This window comes from Mytilus galloprovincialis, chromosome 8 (genome assembly GCF_965363235.1).
Source record: "Mytilus galloprovincialis chromosome 8, xbMytGall1.hap1.1, whole genome shotgun sequence".
Taxonomy (NCBI): Eukaryota; Metazoa; Mollusca; class Bivalvia; order Mytilida; family Mytilidae; genus Mytilus; species Mytilus galloprovincialis.
In genome coordinates, this window is record NC_134845.1 from 68,286,103 (window position 1) to 68,293,457 (window position 7,355).

Sequence of the window (7,355 nt, forward strand, 5' to 3'; positions counted from 1 at the left end):
CAACAATGACAACACGACAATTAGCCATCCTCGACTTTATGAGTAAATTCGGTTTAGATACAGTATATCCTCAGAAGATTACACTTGTGGACGTTATGAAAATACGGACACAATCAGAAGAAATCACTCTATCCCAATTACCATGGATGGTTTTAGAAAATTTAATGATGATGAACTCTACCTGTCGTGATAAAATACTGCAAGATTTTCTGGAGAGAATCTCTAAAGAAGACGATACTGATGAAAATTCCAAAATATGTGTTGACGAGGAAGATAATTGGGCAGAATTAAGTATGTTTGACACTGACACAGAAGACACGCAAATCAATGCGAATCCGCTTGACCTGTTGGTAGCCATATTTCTCTGCAGTTCTCAATCCCTTAGGAATGTTTTAGCAGCAAAATTATTCATGTGCAAACTAGCAATCCCCTTTGTTGTTCCATCTGTAATAAACGAACTGACTCTAACAAACTCTGTTTTCCATTCTGTTGTATTAGACGAAACAACACCTAGTAATCTCGTGAGACAAACATTAGCGATAAATTGCCATTGTCACATTGTAAGCTTTGTTCGATTTGGGAGACCATCCATTTCAAAGTCAAAACTAATAAACACCTTACTTTCCGACAGCAACCATGAAACATTCTTTAACGAAAACTGTCCTCTAGGAACTACACCTAAAACAATTAGCCAAGGTATTATAGAAGCTGCTTGGTTCCTTCCATCAAGAGAAACAAAAAACTTTGACAAAATCACCATGTTTTTGAACTTAAGAGGGAATTCTCAGACGGAACAAAAACAGTTGCAATTGCTCTCAAGACTTTCATCTGTAATGGTAATTTTAGTCGATCTAGACACTCTTCAGGACACAAATACGCAAGACACTTTGCATAATTTGCAAACTGTAGTTACTGGTGGAGTTGTTTTGGCTTTAGATGCCTACAAATATGACAGTAGAACGTCTAAAGAAATTTGTCAAAAGTATTCAAAACAGATCCCTGACAAAGACGTGAAAACTAAACTGTGTCCTTTGGCAGTGAATAAACAAAATTTGCCCGTATCTGAAGTTAAAAGGATCCTATTGGCGCAGTTGTCAGCTGTGCTAAAGAAGACAGATGCGGAACCTCTTTTCACAAGAATAGTTGCAGAAACTGACACAGGTTTTAAACGGAATAAAGATTCAGATGACCTAAGAAAAGCAAGAGAAAAGGCTACAGATGTATTAAAACTAATTCCTACAGAAGTCATCGATGTTAAGAAACTTATAACTCCCTTGCAAGGAGAGCCATGGCATATCTGGAGCGAAAATTCTAAAATCATTAACAGAGCATCTAAATGCACCTCCCCTCAAGAAAGGTCATCTTATCAAGAAGAGATGAAAAAACAGCGTCAGTTACAACTTAAAACCGTAGCAAATATGCATGATTTCATGCAGATGACAATAGATACTTTTGAAGAGTTTTTAGATAATGATCACTGTTTTGGTGTGGTCACTGAATGGATGAAACTTATGTTGAATGATCGATCAAGGACCGTGACGTCTAATTGTTTGGCACAATACCAATCTGATTGCCAAACACTGGAGTTAGGTAAAGGGGTAAACAAAGATATTAGCGAAGCAGAAGAACAAGTAAAGAAAAGCAAAGCAAATCTCAATAGGGCTCCTTTTCGGTTTGAACATTTAATGAGAGAATGCGGACAAATTTTTGAATCAGTTGAAACATGTAAAAGTTACGAGGATGGAATGAGTAATGCAACTGAAATTTTATCAACAACGCTCCCAAAAATTGCAGCGAAACTTCTTTTACTTGGTGAGCCCTTGGAAATTCTTGATGGCGATACCACACATGTTCCATTAATGTGGGTTGAAGCTGTTCTTTATCAAGTCAAACAATTGATACATGATAAAAAACTTTTGTCTATATCCGTTGTTGGCCTCCAAAGTTCTGGAAAATCAACACTACTTAACACACTGTTCGGGTTACAATTCGCAGTAAATGCCGGTAGATGTACAAGTGGTGTTTTTATGCAATTAGTTCCTGTGAGTAAGGGGAATTATGGGTTTGACTATATTGTTGTCTTTGATACAGAAGGATTACGTTCTCAAAGGTATGACGGAACAGGCGAATTAAGACATGATAATATGCTCGCTACGTTTGTGATCGGTTTGGGAGATATAACAATAGTCAATGTGAAAGGCGAAAACACTTCAGAAGTCAAAGACATCCTTCAAATTGCAGTTCATGCATTTTTGAGACTAAAGCTTGTCAACAAAAAACTAAATCTTAAGCAAAGCTGTTTATTCATTCATCAAAATGTTTCGGATGCCGGTGCAATTAGTAAAATGCTTGAGGAAAGACAGATATTTGTTCAAAGCTTAGACGAAATGGCAAAAGCAGCTGCCGAACAAGAAGACGTCGCAGGTATTCAAACGTTCAGTCAAGTTATTGATTTCGACTGTGAGAAAAATGTTTCGTATTTTTCAGATCTCTGGCTTGGAGATCCACCAATGGCACCTGTAAATCCAGGTTATTGTAAGCGTGTAGGTGAAGTTAGAAGTATAATCCTTAACAATCTTGCATCAAAAAGAAAGACATATTTGACTATTTCAGACACAATAACGCGCATAAAAGACATCTGGAATGGAATTTTAAAAGATGACTTTGTATATAGCTTCCGTAACAGTTTGGAACTAAAGGCTTACAACGAAATTGAAAGAGTGTATCATGCCATAGTATGGGAACTTGAAAAGTTTCAGTATGAATTTGTATCGACAGTTACAATGGGCAAACTCAGTCAGGAGTGTATCGATAATTTGGACGCATCCGTAAATGACTCTCTTCGTACCTTTTCATCAGAATTAGAAACAAAAATGAACGCTCAAAGAAAACGGTTGGTTTCTTTTATTGAAACAAGCAATTTAGCGGAAGTCATGATTCAGTGGAAAGAAATGAAACTAAAAAGGATGAATATAATTTCTGAAAACTTGATAATAAAATCCAAAACTGACATGAATAATATAAAAGAGGAAATAAAAGCAAAAATGATTCAACGAAAAGAGAGAGTTAAATACGAAAAACAAATAAATGAACTTGCCCAAAACTTTGCCAGGAACTTACAAGGTATAAAGCCAAGTAAAGAAGAAATAAAAGATACGTTTGACCAGAGATGGAGTACCTGGTTGAATGAGTTGAATTTTAAGGACATAAAGAACTCATCTTCAGTCGCAGATCGAATTGAAGCAATGTTATTTGAAGAATTTCAATCAGAGCTGGGTTTCATGCACAGCAGAGGGGATTGCAGTGTTGTTAAAAGGGGAAATTTGAAAGGGAGTATTAAGAGTAGTAGCATTTTGGATGAACATATTAGCGTCAGGAACATGTTAAATACAGATGAGCAGGATGTAGAATCGATTGATGTGTACAGGGAGCAAGCTGCATCAATAACTGATGATATTTTCCACCAAATAGACAGAAGAATACAGGAACTTCGCAAGCTTGATGTACGATTTGACAACTTGCATGTCCGTGAAATCCTTAACATAATATCTGCGAACTTTAAAGATCATAATGAACATACTTCCAATGACTACAAGTTCAATTTGCACTCTGCATATAGAGCTTTTATAATAGAACATGTCGTTCGACATTTAGTAATTGTATTTACAGAGTTAGATCAACAGTACGACTCAAAACATAGTCCTCGAAGCCAAATGGAGGAATATAAACACACAGTCTGGACTCTTTTTACAAATCTTTTTGAACAAAAAACAGAGGACATGATAACTGTTGGCTTTTTTAAAGACGCTATGTTGAAAATTGTGACTGATCATGTCTCTACTCTAGTTCCTATGGATGTAGCAAACAAGGTGATGGTCTCATTTTCTCGGGAAAAGTATACCTTGATGAAAACAATTATGATCGAACTAGCACGAAACGACAATTTTGATGCATACATGGCCTTTGTTAAGGAACCAGCTACTTTTACTAGAAATTGGCTTTCGGACTATTTGTACAAATACATTTTCCATAACAAAACTGATGATATCCACCATTACGGCTTACTTGCAAAGAGCAGAACAACAAAAATATTCGAAACGGTATTAACGGCGATATCTGAAACCACAATACTCTTAGAAAAGAAGGAGAAAGTTTGTTCATCTAAATGGATAAATGTCTTTGTTAGTAAAATGAAAACATATGATATATTACCAGTTACTGAAGAGATCTTTGTCCATGTACTTGACCGAAATATATCCGATATTTCAAATTTTAAGAAGGTTCTTTTCGAGGAAATGAACAAGGTAGAAAACAAAGTCAACAACACATTTATTGAAACCACAAGCTATAACGTGCAGTGGAAGAAAGACGTTCTTGGTTTAATTATGGAAAAGTTATGGGGCTGTGAGGAAAAGTGTATGTTCTGTTCAGAACCATGTATGATTACTGATAAATACCATGTTAAGGAAGGCAGACCACACCAATGTATACAACATCGTCCGAAAGGCATTAGTGGCTTCACTTATGAGTGGAACAACTCACTTGTAATTAACTTTTGCAATGAAATAATCCAAACGGAAGCTGACTATATGGCCTATGACATAGATGAATATAAGGGTAAATCACGACAATATAAAGACTACAGAAAACATTACCCAGACTGGGACATTCAGCCAACACATGACACGTCAAAATACTGGATGTACGTTATGTGCACTTATCAACAGAAACTAACCGACAGATATCGAAGGAAGACACTACCCGATATTCCCGCTATTTGGTACGGTATAACGCTTGAAGAAGCCATACACAGCTTGTAAAAATGTTTTCACAAAGTGCGTTATATACAAAGCAAGGAACTGCATATAGTGAGAAATATCACTATTATTTTCCCTTATTAGTCTTTGACATTTTTTAAAAAAATTTGCATAATTTATCTTTGTTTGAAAAAAAAACAAATACTTGTCATGAGCGTGGTTTTATTTTAACCAGTTCTACAGACAAATTATCCAATAAAATTTTCGCCCCTTATTTTCTGTTAACAAGCTTAAGGACCATGAAACTCGAGTTTCAATATTTTAAATAGAAACACCAAATAAAAAGAATCGAGCTTTAAAACAATTAAGAACTATGTGTATGTTTCAAAATCAATTTCTGTAATGAAATGCAGGGCTATATTCCTAAAACTGTCATATTCTAGGTGATTTTTTTTTTCGATCCCTTTTCCTGTATGAAACCAGATGTGAAGTACTAAATATATCGTGTTTCACAGAAAACTTTTTGACGTGAAGGTGGAAAAGAAAGTAGTGTCACATTTTACATGCATTAAAGTTGTCTACTTAATATATAATTAGTTATCAAAGGTACCAAGATTATAATTTAGTACGCCAGACGCGCGTTTCGTCTTCATAAGACTGATCAGTGACGCTCATATCAAAATATTTATAAAGCCAAACAAGTACAAAGTTGAAGAGCATTGAGGATCCAAAATTTCAAAAAGTTGTGCCAAATACGGCTAAAAATGCAAATGAATATGGACTGTTCTTTTTGTGAAATTCGACACTATGTGAGCACAGGAATTTCAACAGATCTTTGTATGTTCAAGGAGTTTAAAATAACAGTAAACTTTTTTGCACTGCTTATATATTTGATTTTACTTCTTTTTTCTTTTTTGTCTGAGTACCTAGATGTCCAACCGCAGAGTAGATAACTTATATTATCCGGAGTCAAAATTCGGTAATATAAACAGGTCTTTTGCCTAATAGTAATTACTTTTGTGGGATTGTTTTAACATTTTAGTCATATTGTGTCATACGAGGTTTCTAATAATTTCTGTATTATATATTTAGATTTTTTTATTCATTATTTGTCAAACTAGGCATGTATAGAAGTCAATTTGTTCATAACAACATTTGATTTCCTCATAATCTAACATTTTTTTAATTAAAAAGATCTTTATTGTGTTGCATCTCGTGATATTTCATTGTTATATACTCTAGATTTAATAGCATGGTTAGTCGATTGTCACATGACCATTGCTAATATTCCCAATTTATCTGTTATAATTGAAAATCATTATCACTTTTATGACGAATGTAATAATTTAAAACAGATGTCTAATTTTAGAGCAAAGGCAGAAATGTTAATCAGATATGTTTTTTTTTTAATTTTAGTTCATTGTTATTATCGATTGTTACCAAAATGTAGTCTTTATTTTTGTCACGAATAATGAACATATGAATGAATTATCTATGTTTTACTTATTATGTAAACGATATATATGCTTACATATACTTAGACTAAATAACATATGATTTTTACCGTATGATAATAGCGTTAAATTAAAGTATATTCCATACTTTGTCGAATTGGTGTTTAGCGGGCTGATATGAAAAGTTTATCACATGCTTCGATTGTTATACCTTTCCGTAACGTTATCACATGGCTTTCCAGTGATACTCGGCAAATTCCGGAAAATGCACCTCCATGCTACGTTTTCTATGAAAAACATTACAAAGTAGTGTACAAAACAATTATTTGGATACTGGAAAGTATATTGTGTAAAATAACACACACAAAAAATAACACACAAAATTATTGAATAAATGCATTTTTAAAAGTTTCAAACATAATTTAGAAAGTTACTTTAAAAAAGTTGACTTTTCCAAACAGTGTTCATTAAATTTATATTTTTGTCGATTCGTCCATATTAAAATATGTTTCTTCTCTGTTGGCATATAATAGAAAAATTTCATACCGAATGTTCTAAATTTGGGGTCCGACGTCCGTGAACTTTTCACTCTTTAAACTTCTATTTGGGAAACACGTAAAAGGATCAATTAATGAATCTTGTTATTTTCTCCATTGTTGAAGCATATGATAAAAAGATCATAACATGCCATTTTTCATATCGCATGTATTATCAGTCCTCGGTCAATATCAGCCCTCGAGTTATGCGGCTCTTTGGCTGATATTGTACCTAGGGCTGATAATACATGCGATATGAAAAATGCCATGTAATAATCTGATATTATCGTATAGCAATATAATATTTCCCACAGAAAGTAACCAAAAGTTAGCGTGCAATTAATTCTATTATTAACCAACTAAGTGCATAATGGCCAAAAGTGACTGTTTATTAAAAATTACATATTTTCTGTAATGGCCCTGTTTTTTTTCTGTAATGGCCCTGTTTTTCTGTAATGGCCCTGTTTTTTCTGTAATGGCCCTGTTTTTCTGTAATGGCCCTGTATTAATGCCCAGTTTGTCTGTATTAAGCCCTGTTAGGGTTTTTAATAAAGTTAATAAAACTAAGTTGTAACGAGTATAATACCATTTTGTATTTTATTTAATTT